Genomic DNA, 21,059 nt, shown 5'->3' with positions numbered 1-21,059 from the left:
AATGACCACCACAAGATTGTTCATGGCAGAAGGATAACACGTCATTGTGTTCCCAATCGGGAATGCAACGGCGGATCAGTTGGTCGGAACAATATTTGAAAAGGTAAGGATTATCCCAGAAATAAAATTTCACAGTGGATAAAAACTTTTTTTGGTCAATACGAGACCAGGATGAAGGGACTTCCTCGGTAACTAGATAGTTTACTATATCAGTGTACCAAGGAGGCGAAAAGACGGAATACAAGTGTTCATCAGGAAAGGAATCATAGATGGGTTCGGTATCATTATCGACATCATTGATGAGTCTTGATAAATGGTCTGCAACCACATTCTCGCAACCTTTTTTATCTCTAATTTCTAGAGTAAACTCTTGCAAAAGGAGGATCCATCGAATCAACCTCTGTTTTGCATTTTTTTTCGCTAATAGGTAACGAAGCGCCGCATGGTCAGTGTATACTATTGTGGAAGAACCAACTAGGTAAGGACGAAACTTATCCAAGGCATATATAATTGCGAGAAACTCTTTCTCAGTGGTGGTATAGTTACGTTGAGCTTCATTAAGAGTTTTACTAGCGTAGTAAATGACAATTGGCTTGCCATCTTGATGTTGCCCTAGGACAGCTCCAATAGCGTAGTCGCTCGCGTCACACATTAATTCAAAAGGTTTAGACTAATCAGGTGGTTGAATTATATGAGTGGTAGTCAGGGTAGATTTTAAGGTCTCAAAAGCTTGTTTGCAATTGATAGTGAAGTCAAATACGACATCTTTAAGCAGAATATTTGTTAAAGGTTGAGCAACCTTAGAGAAATCTTGAATAAATCTCCTATAGAACCCTGCATGTCCTAAAAATGCACGTATGTCACGAACTATTTTTGGTATAGGAAGGGAAACAATTTTTTCAATCTTAGCTTTATCGACTTCGTTTTTGTCCATCGAAACAATATGACCTAGAACTATTCCTTTTGTAACCATAAAATGACATTTTTCCCAATTAAGAATGAGATTTTTCTCTTCACAACGTGCAAAAACCTTTTCAAAATTTGATAGACATCTATCGAAAGAATTACCATATATTGAGAAATCGTCCATGAAGACTTCCATAAAACGTTCAACCATATTACTGAAAATGTGAAGCATTCAACATTGGAATGTACCAGGGGCATTGCAAAGGCCAAAAGGAATTCATTTATACGCAAATGTACCAAATGGACAGGTGAATGTTGTTTTTTCTTGATCAGCGGGATCTGTGACTATTTGAAAATATCCTGAATAACCATCAAGAAAACAATAATATGCATGACCCGCTAATTGTTCAAGCATCTGGTCGATGAAGGGAAGTGGGAAGTGATCCTTACGAGTGACCGCATTAAGTTTGCGATAGTCAATGCATATTCGCCACTTCACTGGAATACGAGTGGAGATGCATTCATCTTTATCATTTTGTACAACTGTAATGCCAGACTTCTTGGGAAAAATGTGTACTTGACTCACTCAAACACTATCAGAGATAGGGTAAATAATACCTGCATTGAGTAACCTTAAAACATCCTCCCGTACCATATCTTTCATGGTGGGATTTAGACGACGTTGCGGTTCACGCGACGTCTTTGCATTTTCTTCAAGATGTATGTGATGGGTGCACACACTAGGGTCAATGCTCTTAATGTCATCGAGAGACCATCCAATAGCAGAATGGTGTTTTTGAATGACATTAATTAAACAGGATTCCTGATCGTCAGTCAATTGTGATGATATGATAATTGGGTGACTACCATCTGGATCAAGATGTACGTATTTTAAATCCGAAGGAATAGGCTTTAAGTCAGGGGTGGGAGGAGTGGGTATTAAAGATTCTTGAGGAAAGCCATCTTCCATAGAGAAAACAGATTGATGTTAGTCTAAGTCGCTGGACAGCACGGTAGTAGGGTCAAATAGTGGTATTGACTCTAATAACGCATTTACTTCCTGTGTATAAGCATCAACATCAAATTCAGAAGCACCAAATGAAAGAAATTGGTGTACTTCATCATCAAGAAAAGAATTTGTTAAATATTCATATACAAGGCTGTCAACCAGGTTAACCTCACTATTATTGTCAGCCTCTGGAATTTGTTTCATCAACTTGAACACATTAACCTCGACTGAAAGATTTCCGATGGACATGGTCATGGAACCATCCCTACAGCTTATGAGAGCATTAGTAGTTGCTAGGAATGGACGCCCTAAGATGATAGGAATGGAGTCACATGCAATTTCTGTATCCAGAATGACAAAATCGACGGGATAGTAAGAGTCTTGGACTTTTACAAGGACGTTTTCAACAATGCCTTTTGGATACTTAATGGAAGGATCGAGTAATTGCAGAGTCATGGTGGTAGGTTTAAGCTCATGAAGACCTAGTTGTTTGAATAAGTAATATAGAAGTAAGTTTACATTAGCTCCTAGGTCTAGTAGTGCAGTAGTCGTATATTTGTCACCTAATGTGCATGAAACTGTTGGTCTACCAAGGTCCTTGTATTTAACTATACCATTGTATTCGGTGATGGACGGAAACTGTTCGGTGAGGAACGCTTGTTGAGGAACAGTAGTTCACCTTTTTGTGGTGCACATATCTTTAGAAACTTTGCATGTTTTGGGAATTGTTTGAGGGCATCGAGAAAAGGTAAGTTGATTATCAAATTCTTAAAAGTTTCTTGAATTTAGCATCGAGTAGTTATTGCATTCACCTTACCTTAGTTTGGAGCATTTGTACTAGGTGCATTGGTGAGTTCAAAGGCAGTGTTTGCTGGCTTAGGGTTCGGAACTGCTTGTCAAGGAAACACGCCTTTCTGACTCTTTTCTTGCGCTAATTGTTGAAGTGATTGTTGGATAAACGTTAGTATTTGAGATTGTTGGTCCATATAATCTAAGAAAGTCTCGCTTGTCTGATCAGTAGTGAGTGGCACATGTTGTGCAACATGGACTAGTTCACAATTATTACTGAAAAGCTGTTGATTATAGCCAGAACTGGGATTGGCTGGAACAAGGCTGCGGTTGGTTTGGTAGTTATCATTGGAATTACTTTGAAACTAATTTTGACTTTGTTGGTACTGCTGATTATTTCCTTGGCAGTATAGAATAAAGTTGGTGGATGGTCGAACAGATGGATTGGCAAAACCTGGAGGTGCCATCTGTTGAGTATTCGGGTGCCAAGCGAAATTCGGATGTTGTCTCCAAGGTGCATTAAGAATGTTGAATGCACACGCCTCTTCTGATGGTTGGGAAGGGGAGGAATATAACAAGGGATAATAAGTATCAGGATGGTCAGAACTGAGACAAAAAATACATGGGGAAGTGTCAACGTTCATGACCTATTTTGGGAGTTGATCGTTTACTTGATCTGTAAGGGCATCTACTTTTTTAGTCAGGGATTCTATCAAAAATTTTAATTCAGGATTGGGTTTTACCTCAAAAATAGATGTAACTTTTGTAACAGTGTCCTTATATGACCTAGAAAAATCAGTGTTACCCTTATGTGTACCTCTTGTTGCTTGTTTTTCAAGAAAATTATATGCTTCAGTAGCTCCTTTGTCTATGAAGCAACCGCCGTTCATTATATCAAGAGTTTCTTTTTGATGATCGAAAAGTCTATTAAAGAATGAACGAACAATGACAATGGTGTCGAGCTGATGATGAGGACATTCTAAAAAAAGATCAGTAAATCGAGTCCATGCTTCCGTAAAGGATTCATGAGAATTTTGATGAAAGAATTGGATTTTTTGAAGCATTTTAGTAGTTTTCTTCTGAGTGTAAAACTGTAACATGAAAGCTTGAACAATTTTATTTCATGTTTTAATAGATTGTGGCTGTTGTCCTGCTAGCTAAACTGAAGCTTTATCAGCTAAAGTGAAAGGAAACAACCTAAGCAAGACTTGTTCAGTAGAGACGGATGGATGGTGAAATGTTGTGGCTACTTGCTGAATCCTACAGAGGTGATTGTACGGTTTTGCATGATCTAGACCATGATAAACAGGTAACAATCCAAAAATGTTAGGCGGGATTCGAAAATCGCCGGCTATATCCTCGAGTTTAATACAGGAAGAAGGTCCTTCCTGTAATGCAGTATAGAAGTCCGAAGGGGGCTTCTCAGGTGGTGGAGTTTCGTTAGCCATAATGAATAAAGTTAATGGCAGCAAGGGATCTTGATGATTTTTATTAACAGATGAAGAACTATGTTTAGGTGAGAACTTACGCAATTGCTTATCGTATTTTCTCCTACAATAAGTATGTTTAACTTCTTTATTATTACCAGACCTTAATCTCATGCAATCATAAAATTAGATCTGATGCACAAAAGGAACTTATTAGTACTTGAATTTTATTATGTTTTGAAGCATTAGAAGGGAACAATGTAGGCCTAAGCTGCTGCTAATGTAGCAGTGAAGCTAGGAATACGTGTGCATAAACCAACAGCCAGGTCACACAAAAAAATAGAGGGAGATTTTCGGTGCAAGCATGGTTCTAATTAAGTAACCTCAAACTTTTAAGTTTCCTAGACACCGTTGGAATATGTTTAAGATATATGTTTAAAAAAAAAATTATGCATATAAAGTACAATCATGCAATCATGCAAATACAACCTACTTATACATTACTAGATACAGTAGCATGTGAAGATACTCTACTCATATGTATAGAAATACTAATAGGCAAAGTTGTATCATCAATAAATACTTCGATACATACAGGCAAATACACATAAGTAATACGTATATGTAGGCTAAGAGGCAAAAATATATTATGTATACGTATATCTATGCTAACAGGCAAATTGTAACTACTCATACGTATCTAGATACTAAACATGCAACAACAGCCACTTATACGTATATATAGATATAACCATGCAAAATAGTACCACGGGCATGTATATATACATTAATATGTAATTCATAATCACTTAACTGCATATATATATTAATAGGCGTATTCACATGGTTCATACATATTTCTAACCTAATATGCAAATAATTGTTCATTACCTACGACATAATAGATAACACATGTGAATCATACAATATTATATTAATATTAGAACCTGTTAGCGCCCCATAAGTCCACCAAAGAAAAATAGAAAGACCGCTCGTGCAACCCGTGTTTATACGAAATTCAAAAGGAATGTGAAGTAGTTGTTGCAAGAAAATTCAAAAACGAAGAAAAAATGCAAGAAAATGAAATCAAGAAAAGGTAGGAGATTAGGGGGTTTCCCCTTGGAGCAATTCCAGCTTGGAAGGGAAGATCCATTTGTCCTTAGGACGGCAGCGGTGCCATTTGGTGCTAGCACTTTTGCGGGGTAAAGATTTGAAGTTTCTTTATCCATTTTGGTACTAACTCAAGTTCCTTACTCACGGGTCATCGTTTGTCTAGTTCGAGTAGGGATTCGTTCCAACCTAAGTTCTAGGATACATTACCAAGCTTTAGTTTGCACTTTAAGGAAACTAATTAGTAAGGCTTATGCAAAGTTTTGATTTGTTTTACTTCTTAACGGACACTTATCATGCAAGACATGAAAACGGATCAAAGTTGATATTTGACAAGATAAATAAAGAGAGAAAGGGTAGAGGCTTATGCTACTCATGCAAGGTCTCACTATATTCCTTTCTAGAATCAGATTACTACAATCTTTAATCCATTTTGGGTTCATTAACAAACCCTAAACGGATTAAGAATCGATCCCTAGTGATATGAGCTCATCTCTAAGTCCATCTTACTAGCTAGCATGAGGAGTTGAACTGATATTTCATCTCTGAAATACCATCTCAACTCCTGGACTCAGAAAACATACTCCTATAAAATCAAAGAATATGAGGTCAAATAGAACTCGCTCGCGCGACTAGTCCAAGCGTAAAAAGGGTGGTGCACATGAGTCATTCTCAACTTCCAGGCCTAAAGTTTGGCCGGACACTACCATTTTGGGGAGGGTGCTAAATGGATCCTAAGTTCTAAGCAATTAATCCTACTTCTAAAAGACATATAAGGATCCTCACATGAGCATCATTAACCCTCCACCTTAGAGGGTTGATAAGAGCCCAAAACTATAGTTTTAACCCCTTAACAATCGTACTTTTTGACCAATTATGTGAATAATAAGTAAGAGTTAATACTGATTACGTGTTTTTATGTATTTCAGGCTTCAAAGTCCATTATGTGCAGAAATGTGCCACCTTAGCGAGTTAAAGGAGCAAAGGTCATTTACTAAGGAGTTCTGTGATTAAAGGCCAATTTTCAAGAAGACAAAGCCTCTGTAAAGCCCGGTCAAAAGATGAAAAGTCAAAGTCCACGTAGGCAGAAACAGTGCACAAAGTCAGTATAACTTCTGAAGACCATATCTTTGGACTCAGACCTCGGAATTGGGCCTACCTTACGTCAAACCGACCAGCTCGGAAAGAGAATTCCAATGGTCTAAGCCCTGACCCAATCAGAGAACTAAAAGTGGACGAAACGTTTGTCAAAGGCAACTCCAGCTGAAGAGGCCTTTTTGGACTGAAAGAATTGGGTTTTGGGCCTGATTCTCTGGCTCAAAACATGGATCCAAGCCCATGCACGATTTTGGGTCTGAAGCATATAAAAACAAAAGCTTAGCTCTTTATTAATGGTAGATAGTTAAACCTAGATTAGAAATTTGATTAGTTAGCCTCCATTAATTAGTTTTAGAACTTAGTTTTAGAATTTCAATTAGTTAATTAATTATTTTTTCATATCTTGTTTTAGATCTAGTTTCATGTTTAATTAATTACTTTAGAACAAAGTAGATTATTAATTTAGTATTTGAATCATTGTTTTATTATTCATTAGATTAATAAAATAGTGTTCTTGGTAATCTAGTTTCATTTTCTATTTACTTATTTAGTTCAATTCTTAGATTCAATTATTTGTCTTTATTAGATTGAATAGATTTTTGCATGAGTAGTTTCCATTTGTGTTTAAATAAGCAAAGTTTCAATCTTTTTATCATGACTTGTTTAATTTTAATTGGAAATGATAGTGTTATGATTCTCAGCTAAACTTCCATTAGCGGGGGTTGAAACACCTTGATGAAACTTGAATTCGATTAGCATAGAGTAGTCGTAATTTCCTTTCCACTCTAGAAACGATTAGTTCACTATGAGAATAGGTTTGATCGTTCACATGCTAGTTATGAATTGGTAGAAATGTCATGTGTAATTAGGGATTAGGAAGAACCAATTGTTCCGCGGAAGTAGTTCAATTCGGATTACGACGATTAGTCATTAGTAAATTAAGTCGAGTTAAGGTGGAATCAATTCCCCCTAATTCCTTATCATTGAATCAACGTAGTATTTCTGTAGTTGAATTATTGTATCTTGTTAGTATAAATTGAATCCGTAGTATAATCATAGAATAGATATTTCATATAACACATTACTCTCACCATTGTTCTTTGTGTTTGATTAATTGGGTTTGTTTAAGTCTTGAGAGTTAAGAGTGGAATGATTCCGTACTCTATATATTGCATGAATATACATATGAGAGTAGGAAATAAAACATTGATACCGTAAGAATAAGGTTAGAGTAATCTAATTGAGTTTTTATGGGTTATCAAATGGCGCCGCTGGCATTTTAATCTCGTTCAAGACAAGAATTCAATTGATTGAATCCAAGGGGTAATCCCCCATTCTTTACCCACCTACCCTTTTAAATTTTCATTCCTATTTCTTGAATTTTCGGAACTGTTCACTGTTTTAGTCGTAGGGGCTGCGGATTCACAGACGAAAACACTGCAGTAAAGGTATTTGTAAATTTTTAAAAACTCTAAAAACTTACAGGTGTAATCCTTAATGTGTTATTGATTTACTGTAATTTTGTTAGAAATTTCCTAATTGTTTTACCTTGTGAACAAATACGATCTTTACTGTGCTACATTTTCAAACCGTGTGTTCTTGGAAAAACTGTCGAGTAAGGTTACTTAGGTAGTTCTAAAAAATTTATAATTTTTACAGGTGTATCTATCCTACGTCAGGAGCTTGTAGTAAAAATTTGACGAGTTTTTGAATTGTTTTGACCTCCTAAATAGTAGAGTGTTTCCAGTGTGTTTCTGCAGTTTTGCAAACACCTAATTTATGGAACACCAGCTCATAATGAGAGTTTGTAGAACTCCAATTGCTCTAAAATTTTTACAAGAACAAGTACGATCTGTCAGGAGTCTCCAATAAAATTTTGGCAATTTTTGGCTTTGTTTTGATGGGTTAACTGTTCGGTTGTTTGTATTATGTCCGAAAACTGTTTCACAAAGTTTGAAGGGAAGTAGAGGGACTTTCATAGCTCCGATTGATCTGAAATTTTACAGACTTCTTGATAGACATCTTAGAAAACAACTGTAAAAATTTTAAATTATTTGGAGCATGTTAACCTTACTGGAATTAGAGCCAAGCCACGAGCACACCTGCGCCCAAATGCTCGAACTCGGCACTCAAGGCCAAACAAAAGCGGAGGCCCTAAACTGCTGAATTTGCCCGATTTCCTCAAGTTTGTTCCAAATTTTCATTTCTTCAAGTCATTCAGTGTTTCTAACATCATACAAACACTAAGATCGCGTATACAAGACGCTATTAGAAAGCGAAGCAAGGAGGCATTCAGTACTCCTTCTTTCCTCCTTGTTTCTTCACGAGGAGTTTTAATTCTAGTATAATCAGGCTTGTTTTCTTAAAATGAAATACCACACGCCTATCTAGAAATGTATGCTTAGAGTTGTGGTTGCATATTAATTGCCCTATAATATATTTGAAAAACCAATATGGCATATCAATATGTAGACCAACAATCATATGATAATTATGCAAACCCTTCACCATGTTCATTTTGTGGTAGTCCTGACCATTGGGCTTCTCAATACCCATCATATCAAGAGCAATCTTGTAATTATTATGGGAACCCTTCACCATGTTCATGTTGTGGTAGTCCTAATCATTGGGCTTCTCAATGCCCATTATATCAAGAGCAATCTTGTAATTATTATGGGAACCCTTCACCATGTTCATGTTGTGGTAGTCCTGATCATTGGGCTTCTCAATGCCCATCATATCAAGAGCAATCTTGTAATTATTATGGGAACCCTTCACCATGTTCATGTTGTGGTAGTCCTAACCATTGGACTTCTCAATGCCCATCATATCAAGAGTCTGAGCCTACTATAGGATATAATAATAATTATGAGCCTCAATTTTCAAATTTTTATAGTGACTCATACAATCAAGAGTTTTCTAGTCATCCAAACTATTCATGTAATTCCACCAATAACAATCAACCAGCCATTCAGCCTCAACCTAACCCATCACAGTACGACATCAACTAGAGTCACTCAAAAGCCAATAACTATGACTATCAAACACCATACCAACCAGACCCACACCACCAAGCTTCCCCTCAGCTAACAACATTCGATGAAATAATGGCCCAAAACAAAATAATACTTCAGAAAATAAACCGGAACCTAAAGATACTAGGTTCACATACGCTAGACATTTCTACCATGCCAGAGATCGACACTATACCCATAACTAACCCAGTCAACCTAGTTCACACCTACCCTACATTTCATGAACTATTACCTTCCGAAGACCCTCCCATTAACCATGATATTAACTCCACACCCTTTGGATGAGGAAATTCTTGTAGACGACTCTTTAGGACTAGTTTCGGATGACCACTCAAACTTGAGCGATGTCTCCGAGGAACTTCCCATTGATCCACCTGACGATGAATATAATGATGACACTTTAGAAGATATTTATAAAGGTGTGACGAAGGAAGAATTTGATAACTATTGGCATTCTCGTAATATGGACCCTCCTATTGAACATGTCCAGGCCTTTGAGTTTGCTAACCGCACTCGGCTGGATGATGTCTCGACACATTCGAATGAGGCCATTGAGGATACTTGTAGTGTTTTAGAGGAAGAGGGTGATGACATGGAGATTAACAATTCAAATCTAAGGCATGAACAAGTTAATGTGCAAGAAAACGAGGAAGTTACATCTTTAGAGCAATGTGAATCTCAATTCAGTTTGGTAGCTGAGGAAATAACAAGGAAAGAAATAGAGGAAAATCTTAAAGATAAAGCCACGAACCACAACCTTGTGGATTCAGCTAAGCCAGATGTAGAGTTCTTAAGAGCATGTGAGGATCTACCACCCGATGAACCACCAACCAACCACCATCCACCTGAGTTACCACCTCCTATAATCCAACCATCTACCACAACTAAGCCATCTATTCACCCACCATTTAAAAGGAACCTCGATTTTGCACTTGAGCCAATTACCTCAGAGACCATCTATAATTTTTTCAACCCTCACAGTGAAGAGTGTTTGCCTAGCACACAATCCCATGAGTACACCATTCCGGTAATTGAGAGACAAGCTCTGACCGAGTGTAGTAAGAAACCTAGTTTGTCTTATTTTTCCTCATCTGAGCTTCATGAAAGACATCAGGATTCACACTTCATTCCCTTCTCACCTAAAGTATCACTAATTCATCTTTTTGGTCATTCCAACTATTTAAAATAATTACAACATGATGGTTTGCATATGTTCTTTGATAGGATGCATAAGTTTTCATTCCTTCGCTTACATGTTTGCTTCCAATTATACAACATTATTCTGTTTGGGGGTGCATTTAGTATCATGTTTTTATGGCTAGACCCCCAACTCTTCCGACTATTTGTTTATAGTTAACCACGCATCATCCACTTTATGCCACCCCAGTTTCATGCTTGTTTGGGGGTGTGCACAGTCTAGGGGAATTTGACGTAAAATGACCCCACATTAAGTCTCGGGAATCTGACTTTACAAGACCCACGTTTTAAAATAAATTTTTACAAACCTGTTTTCAAAAATTTGTTTGGGGGTGGGGTGTTTGGTTTTTCCATTCTTGATCACTCAAATTCCTATTCTTACCCCCACCTCGCTCCCTTGAAGAGTAGCTAGATTTCTTCTTGTTTGTTGTTATAGGATGTTACGTTGTTAAATTCCGTAGTTAACTTTGAATTTGGTAGTTAAATGTTGTTTGAATTTCTATTTTAATATAATGTGATTCTTTTCAAATTATGCACTGTTTTTATCTTTAATCCCACATTCCCAAATTGTTTGGCGGTGGTATTATTTATTCTAGCATGATTTGTTGTAGGATCCTCCATTTTAGAGTTTGTTTTGGAGTAAAGGTTGAGAATATTGCCGATATGGGCATATCTATAATTAGATGTGGCGGTAGGATGAAATCTAAGATGAGTTAGGCAGTTTCTATCCTAAATTCACCCTAAAAGATATTAGGATTGTTTTAGAATCAAGAATATGAGTTGTTTCCGTTTTCGGGTTCGGAAATTTTATTGTTTCCGAAAATTGCCTTAAAGCTTTTTGGCTACTTCCCAATTCGTTTTAACAATTCAAAACCTATAAAAACTTCATTCATTCTACACTCACAACCCACACTACATCTCACATTCATCACTCACCTTTCACTCCCACGTTTCCCATTTTTCTTCACCATTTTTAGCACCAAAGAACTCTTTCGGCGCCAAACTGCCTTCGTAGCGCACTGCGCTCTAAGCCTTCGTCGAGAATTCTAGTCGAGCGACTCAGGCTTAAAGTAAAAGCACCTGTGCTTAGAGTAATCAGAACTTCGAAAATCATCGAGGCGCACTGTGCCCAAGTGAAGCGTACCTGCGCCCTAACCTCCGTAGACACAAAAATTTCTAGTTTTTCTGCTGGTCGTTCCCGGATCATTTGCAGCTATTCCAGAGGGTCGTTTTGAGATGACATCTCCTACAATAATATCGGAACAGTCTTTCGAAGATTTGTTCCAAAGCACTACTTATGATGCTTGGTTTCGCGAGGTGATCACATACGTAGGCTGGGAACCGCTTATGGTTCTTACTAGCATTTGTTCTTGGACTTGCTATGCCCGCTGAAATACAAGACCCATGGTGCTATTGGGTAGATAATATGTATGTCTACACTTATGAGTTTTTGCATGAGTCGTATGGGGCAGGCATTTTCCATATCGAGGACCAAGGGGAATATAATGTTGCCTTTGGTAGCCTGTCCATGAACATAGGAACTGTTATGTTTTGGATCATGCTAAACATTTTAGGGGAATGGCGTTTTTCTTCTGTGAATGACGCCACTTGCAGCGTTTTCCTTGCTTTAGCCATGGGACGTATGTTCTATGACCTTCCCAGAACCTTGATGTCTAGTTTAGCACGAGCCCATAGCATGAGGCATAAGTACCTTCTTAGGCCTGTTCTAATTTCCCGTATTATGCTATGTTTCTTTCTTGTTTTTTGTACACGTTTCACGGATTGGATTACGGTCGACATTGTGAGACCCACCAATTCTATTATTCGATCTTTCCGTGCAATGACTTGGCAAGGGTGGAGGATACAACCTCATCAGGTTGCACCTTACACCCCATCCGACCAAGTGGCGTTTAACAGGTTAGCATCCGTAGATGATAAATGGTGGCAAGCTTGGCAAATTATAATGGCATGGCAGGATGCGAAGGAACCTCACTTCTTTATAGAAGAGGAGGATGACAGTAAACGCAGCTGGAGTGGAGGTAAGTTTTAGTTTCAGTTAGTGTAATGCTTATGTCCCAAGCAATTTAATTTCGTTAACCCCATAATGGGTGGAACTCTTATAGAGTTCGTCGCTTTTTTATTTCCTATATTAGTATGTTCTAACCTTGTTTTGAAGATGTTCCGAATTTCACGCGTTTTCCATGGTATTTTTCTACCCTTTTATTTAAATGCTTTGAGGACAAATCATGCTTCTTTTTTTTTGGGGGTGGGGGCATAGAAACACGTGTAATTAAGGCATCTGTTAGGATATAGATATGTATAATATGCATTTGTTTTAAGTTAAAAATTTCAAAAATATAAATAAATAAGTTTATGGTATACACTTAGGAATATTGGTATTGTTTCTTTTCTATACTCTTAACAATCTAGAAGTCTCAATGTAGCTTTTTGCATCGAGAATAATTGTTAGAAACTTAGGTTAATATGTAGGTAATAATCTTTGCATCTATCTATAAATATATTACATGAGTATCTATGATTGTTAGCAATGAAGTTTTTGAAATCTAGGCTAGAGTACTTATTCTATAAATCGTGTGAGAATATAGCCTAAAGCCTTATATGAGCTTAAACATTTGAGAAATGACACAAGGAGAAGTAAAATCGGATAGAGATATCACACGTCCACTTGCTTGATCACTATGACATATCCTAAGTGAGAATTTAGGCCCTCTTTGGATCGATATAGCAGAAATTCAAACCTATGAATTATTTTCCGCTAGTAAGCCCCTCGAGCCTTTCTTTAGCCTTCCATAAACCACAATTCCTTTACCCTATTACAAAAACAAAACAAAATAAAAAATTGAACTTACCCAATCTAGAATAAGTCTGAGAATAGAATGAGTGAAGAAAGAAGAAGAGAAAAACCTGTGTAAACAAAAATTAGTTAGTTGCTTCAGAAAAAGAAAAGAAGTTTCCATCCAAGGAAAAAAAAATAGAAATAAATAAAAACTCCAAAAATAGAATAAAAGGGAGTCAAAAGCCAAAGAAAAGAAAAAGAAAAATATGGCTAAGGATGGAAACAAAGTATAGAAGCAAAAGAAAATAACAAGGTTTTCTCTAAGTTACATAATATGAAGACTCTATTATCTCAGACTTGTCCTTTTGAATATCCATTTCCTTCCTTCTTAAACCATCTCCTAATCCCTGTAACACCTAATAAAGACCTCTAGCTCAATTAGGAATATGTTAATGTGATAGTAAGTGGCAGATGTGTTTGATCGACTCCGGCTTCCTTGTTTGTCATTGAGATTGTAATGTAAAGTGTGCCCACTACACACTAGAGTTGGGAAACTTGAGCGGAAAAATCAGAGTGGTTTTTGTCTTGACATTTATGTGAGGACTTACTTAAGGACGCTATTCCGAGTTTTCAGAAATGAACCTGCTAGGCATTTCATAGTATTACTCATAGTATATATATATGTATCATAGATGATTGATTATTATGCATATATTAACTTAGGTTTTTGACTTGGTTATTCTTATTCATTTGCTAGTGAGATGTATAGATAGTTGAGACATGAATGAGGAAACAATAGTTTTATTTCTTAGTCATTGTAGTATAGATGAAGTTTGTGAGTACCTTCACTGGAAAACTCTCACGAGGCTATAACTTGTCCACTAGGGAATTCTTAGTGGTTTAAGGCCTTATTGCATATGGTAAATGCAATCGCACTCAGCGAAACGAGAGTAGTTAGAACTCCATTTTTGGTCACTTATTCTAATTTCTCATATTTGTTTGAGGACAAGCAAAATACTGTTCTGGGGTGGCTTGATAAGAGCCCAAAACTATAGTTTTAACCCCTTAACAATCGTACTTTTAGACCAATTATGTGAATAATAAGTAAGAGTTAATACTGATTATGTGTTTTTATGCATTTCAGGCTTCAAAGTCCATTATGTGCGTAGGCAGAAACAATGTACAAAGTCAGCAGAACTTCCGAAGACAATATCTTTAGACTTAGACCTCAGAATTGGGCCTACCTTACGTCAAAACGACCGGCTCGGAAAGAGCTTTCCAATGGTCTAAAACAAGACCCAATCAGAGGAGTAGAAGTGGACGAAAAGTTTGTCAAAGCCAACTCCAGTTGAAGAGGCCTTTTTGGACTGAAATAATTGGGTTTTGGGCCTGATTCTCTGGCCCAAAACATGGCTCCAAGCCCATGCACGATTTTGGATCTGAAGCATATAAAAACAAAAGCTTAGCTCTTTATTAATGGTAGATAGTTAGACCTAGATTAGAAATTTGATTAGTTAGCCTCCATTAATTAGTTTTAGAACTTAATTTTAGAATTTCAATTAGTTAATTAATTAGTTTTTCATATCTTGTTTTAGATCTAGTTTCATGTTTAATTAATTACTTTAGAACAAAGTAGATTTTTAATTTAGTATTTGAATCATTATTTTATTATTCATTAGATTAATAAAATAGTGTTCTTGGTAATCTAGTTTTATTTTCCATTTACTTATTTAGTTCAATTCTTAGATTCAATTATTTGTCTTTATTAGATTGAATAGATTTTTGCATGAGTAGTTTCCATTTGAGTTTAAATAAGCAAAGTTTCAATCTTTTTATCATGACTTGCTTAATTTCAATTGGAAATGATAGTGTTATGATTCTCGGCTAAACTTCCATTAGCGGGGGTTGAAACACCTTGATGAAACTTGAATTCGATTAGCGTAGAGTAGTCGTAATTTACTTTCCACTCTAGAAACGATTAGTTCACCATGAGAATGGGTTTGATCCTTCACATGCTAGTTATGAATTGGTAGAAATGCCATGTGTAATTAGGAATTAGGAAGAACCAATTGTTCTGCGGAAGCAGTTCAATTCGGATTACGACGATTCGTCATTAGTAAATTAAGTCGAGTTAAGGTGGAATCAATTCCCCCTAATTCCTTATCATTGAATCAACGTAGTATTTCTGTAGTTGAATTATTGTATCTTGTTAGTATAAATTGAATCCGTAGTATAATTATAGAATAGATATTTCATATAACACATTACTCTCACCATTGTTCTTTGTGTTTGATTAATTGGGTTTGTTTAAGTCTTGAGAGTTAAGAGTGGAATGATTCCGTACTCTGTATATTGCATGAATATACATGTGAGAGTAGGAAATAAAATATTGATACCGTAAGAATAAGGTTAGAGTAATCTAATTGAGTTTTTACGGGTTATCAAGGGTTTTAGCTCATGATCATGAGATTAATGGAATACTACGAGTTATCTATACTGATGTAAGAGGGGAAGAAGAAGAATAATAATACACACACTGATTTACCTAAGGAAATGTTGAAATTTTATTCAAGAACTAAGAGTGTTCCACCATTAAAACTATTACACTTAAGAACTTTCATAGAAAAAAAGGAAAATTACCAAAAAAACAACATGGAATGAATGCTTTCCTTTTTCATTTACTACATATGAAAGCATTCCTTTCTCCATCCCACATGAAACCACCTCCCATATTAACTTCCATCATATCTAAAAAACCAAAGAAAATTGACACCTTGCTTTTTTTTTCACTATTAGCACCTAAATCCATCTAACTCCATTAATGTCATGCAAGGTATCCACTTTGTGCCAATTACTTGCATATTTTGTCTTGACTTGCGTGATGACTCATCAAATCTTGTAGGCCTACAAATGGGTTCATGTGTTGTGTCCAGTGGCGAGCCGTTCTTTTGGCATTTTTACAACTTCCCGCCTTTGCATAGAGTTTGTCGCACTGATCGTCTGAGCAGCTCACTTTCCAAATTCAGAGTCCTGATTCAAGAGGTATGAGATCTGGAAGGTTGATGCTTTTGTGCACGTAATCCTATTTCTAACTTGATTTTGTCCTGTTTGAGTCATTGGGCTTTAGTCCGACTTCGTTAGGCTTCACATGGGCTTAATTGGAAAGCTTTACGTATACTCACTATTCCGTGCTTAAATACTGGCTTTATCATCATTTTTACGTTGGTTGCGCAAACCTGGAAAAGCACGAAAATACGATTATTTCATGATTATTAAGCACATAATTAACAGAAATGTTACATCTCTACGGGGTTTTATAATACATTTTTCGGTGCTTATCAGTACCATCTTTGACCGTGCGAGGGGTGCAATAGCCTAATAATATAACCCTTATTACATATGGTATAGCCTCAAACTGCCCCAAAACAAAATCAAATAGCAAACCGCTAAAGGTTAGCCTGGTGGAATCCATTGCCCATGTCCCAAGTAGGCAACATCCGAGGTTGAACACGAATCTCTTTGTGCACACTGGTAGTGCAAAGGGGAAATATAAAATACACGAGTATATACATGTTGAGTCTTTTAACGTCAGATCCTCAAGACAATTGTAAGTCTTTTAACATCAGATCCTCACGATGATTGTGAGTCTTTTAACTTCAGATCCTTAAGACGATTCCCAAGCCATGGGAGCAACGGCGTGGCGACGAAGTTTATCTTTCTTAGCTGGTGTCAGACAAACGTATACCTTATACCGACAAGTATTGAATAGGAAGTGAAGACCTAGACAGAAAGGTGTTTGACATTACATATACCACCCCATCCTTCGCGCATGTCGTTTATGGGTAAAAGTACTATGACCATTACCTATTTGTGATAAGTGAGACTTACACCAAATGATTAGCTGAAGTTCGTGAGGCAGAGAGTAGAAAAGGGAAGAGAAGGAATGAGGGGAAATTTTTGGTACCCATCGTTTACCAGACGACACGTTTGATCGATTATCAGAAGACATTTATACTCTGTTATGAAATGGAGTTGTTATGGACTACAGTTCCGATGCTTGCAACCACACACTCCAGTTGATATGAAAGAAGAAAAGAAAAGAGGGCCCGGCTACCAAAATGGTGTGCTCCCTTTTTAAAACACATGAAATGAAGTACACAAAACAAATCTATCAGTCTGTGTAGATTGGATCTTGTAAAAGAGTTTTTTCGACATCTGGAGACCGTAACTTGTGGTAATGTTTGAGACGTTGACCATTTACTTTAAATTTGTTGTTATTGTTGAAATTTTTCAAAGAGACAGCCCCATACGGGATTACAGTAGAGACAATGAAAGGACCAGACTATCGTGTTTTCAATTTTCCTAGAAAAATCTGTAATCTTGAGTTGTAAAGCAAAACTTTTTGATCAATTTTGAAATTTTTCCGCAAAATGTGCTTGTCGTGCACTCTTTTCAAGTTGGCTTTATAGGATTTCAAGAGATCATATGCATCACTCCGAATTTCCTTAAGCTTATTGATTTACAATTTTTTCTTTTCACCTGCCGCATTGATATTATAATTGAGGCTTTTGATGGCCCATAGAGCATGATGATCAAGTTCAACCGGCAGATGACAAGGCTTTCCAATAACAAGGCGGTAAGGAGACATCCCTATAGGTGTTTTAAAGGTCGTTCTATATGCCCACAAGGCATCGGATAATCAGAGAGACCAGTCTTTCCTAGATGGATTAATTATTTTCTCCAGAATTGACTTTATCTCTCTATTAGATACTTCCACTTGACCACTGGTATGAGGATGATACGGAGTTGCCACATTGTGGGTAACTCCATATTTCTTAACTAATGACTCAAAAATTGTATTACAAAAATGTTTTCCCCCATCACTGATGATAGCTCTAGGGATACCAAAATGAGAGAAAATATTTTCTTTGACAAAAAATATGACAGTCTTATGGTCATTAGCACGACATGTTTTTGCCTCAATCCACTTTGACACGTAGTCAATAGCCACCAGGATGTAGAGAAAGCCATGAGAATTTGGGAAAAGACCCATGAATTCGATGCCCCAGACATAAAAAAATTTCCACAGTTAGAATTGGATTTAAGGGCATCATATTGCATTAAGTAATGCGGCCTAGCTGCTGGCAGAGAACGCATGCTTTGCAATGCTTATGTGCATCTCTAAAAAGTGTGGGCCAATAAAATCCACATTATAGAACCTTTGTCGTAGTTTTCTTACCACTGAAATGACCACCACAAGATTATTTATAGCAGAAGGATAGCACATCATTGTGTTCCTAGTCGGGAATGCAATAGCGTATGAGTTGGTCTGAATAATACTTGAAGAGGTAGGGGTCATCCCAGAAATAATATTTCACAGTGGAAATGAACTTTTTTCGGTCAGCACGAGACCAAGAGGAAGGGACTTCCTCGGTAACAAAGTAGTTTACTATATCAGCGTACCAAAGAGATGAAAAGATTGAGTACAAGTGCTCATCAGGGAAGGAATCGCAGATGGGGTCTGAATCGTTATCAACATCACTGACGAGCCTTGATAAATGATTGGCAACAACATTTTTGCAACCCTTTTTATCTCTAATTTCCAAAGTAACTGCTTGCAAGAGAAGGATGCATCGGATCAATCTCTGTTTCGCTTCCTTTTTTGCGAATAGGTAACAAAGTGCTGCATGGTCAGTGTAGACAATTGTCTATGATCCAACTAGGTATGGACGAAACTTATCCAATGCATATACCACAGCTAGGAACTCCTTCTTAGTGGTGGTATAGTTACGTTGAGCTTCATTAAGAGTTTTACTAGCATAGTAAATGACAATGGGTTTGTCATTTCGGCGTTGACCTAGGACAGCTCCAATAGCGTTGTCGCTAGCGTCACACATGAGTTCAAACGGTTTAGACCAATCTGGTGGTTAGATGATAGGAGCAATAGTCAGGGCGGTTTTCAGAGTCTCAAAAGCTTGTTTGCAATTGAAATTGAAATTGAAATTGAATATGTCATCCTTAATTAAGAGATTAGTTAAAGGTCTAGCAACCTTTGAGAAATCTTGAATGAATCTCTTGTAGAATCCAATGTGGCCTAAGAAGGCACGGATGTCATGAATTGTTCGTGGGATAGGAAGAGACGAAATCTTATCAATCTTTGCTTGACCAACCTCTATTCCATCTTTTGAAGCAATATGTCCTAGAACGATTCCTTTGGTAACCATAAAATGACATTTTTCCCAGTTAAGGACTAGATTTTTCTCTTCACAACGAGCAAAAACATGTGAAATATTTGATAGGCATCTATCGAATGAGTTACCATATATGGAGAAATCGTCCATGAAAACTTCCATAAAAGGTTCAACCATATCACTGAAAATGTAGAGTATACATCGTTGGAATGTACCAGGAGCATTACATAGCCCGAAAGGCATTCATTTATATGCAAAAGTGCTAAAGGGACAAGTGAACGTTATTTTTTCTTGATCAGCAGGATCGATGACAATTTGAAAATATCCTGAATATCCATCAAGAAAACAGTAATATGCATGACCCGCTAAACATTCAAACATCTGGTCAACGAAGGAAAGAGGAAAGTTATCTTTACGTGTCATCATATTAAGTTTGCGATAGTCAATACAAATTCTCCATTTCACTGGAATACGAGTGGAGATGCATTCATCTTTTTCATTTTGCACAACTGTAATGGTAGCCTTTTTGGGGACAATGCGAATTGGACTCACCCATACACTATCAGAGATAGGGTCAAGTAATCTTAAAACTTCCTCTCGCACCACATCCTTCATGGCAGGGTTTAGATGACATTGCGGTTCACACAACATCTTTACTCTTTCTTCAAGATGTATGGGATGGGTGTACACACTAGGGTCAATGCCTTTGATGTCATCTAAAGACCATCCAAGCGCAGAACGGTGTTCTTGAATGACATCAATTAAACGGCATTCTTGATCGTCAGTCAACTTGGATGAAATGATAATTAGGTGACTGCCATCTGGATCCAGATGTACGTACTTCAAATCCAAAGGAAGAGGCTTTAAATCAGGAGTGGGAATCAAATATTCTTGTGGAAAGTTTTCTTCAATAGAGAAGATGGATTGAGGTTCTTCAAAATCATCAGACAATGCTATAGTAGGGTCAAATAGTGGTATTGACTCTAATAACTTGGTGACATCCTTAGTGTATGAGTCAACATCAAATTCTGAAACACCAAAAGAAAGAAATTGGTGCACTTCATCGTTAGGAAAAGATTTTGTTAAATAGCCTTGTGCGAGACTATCAACCATGCTAATCTCACCATCAATGTTAGCATATGGAATTTGTTTCATTAACTTAAAAATATTTACCTCAACAGAAAGATTTTCGAAGGACATGGTCATGGAACCATCCCAATAGTTGATGAGGGCATTTGCAGTTGCAAGGAAAGGACGTCCTAAGATGATAGGAATAGAGTCACAGGCAACTTCTGTATCCAGAATAACAAAATTGACAGGATAGTAAAAGTCTTTGACTTTTACAATAATGTTTTCCACAATGCCTTCGGGATACTTGATGGAGCGATCGGCTAACTGTAATATCATGGTGGTAGGTTTTAGCTAATGTAGACCTAGTTGTTTGAACATATAATATTGAAGTAAGTTCACACTTGCGCCTAGGTCTAATAATGTAATAGC

The 21,059-nt window shown here is 36.9% G+C and overlaps 1 pseudogene; it reads right to left on the bottom strand.

The window, feature by feature from the left end:
- LOC147474796 (uncharacterized) overlaps positions 1 to 20,672 on the bottom strand; it is a 35,053-nt pseudogene extending 14,381 nt beyond the window's left edge.
- Between the last annotated feature and the right edge of the window lie 387 nt (positions 20,673 to 21,059).

This window comes from Coptis chinensis, chromosome 9, assembly GCF_015680905.1.
Source record: "Coptis chinensis isolate HL-2020 chromosome 9, ASM1568090v1, whole genome shotgun sequence".
Lineage (NCBI taxonomy): Eukaryota > Viridiplantae > Streptophyta > Magnoliopsida > Ranunculales > Ranunculaceae > Coptis > Coptis chinensis.
The sequence above is the reverse complement of the archived record's forward strand: the minus strand, read 5'-3'. Positions and strand labels throughout refer to the sequence as shown.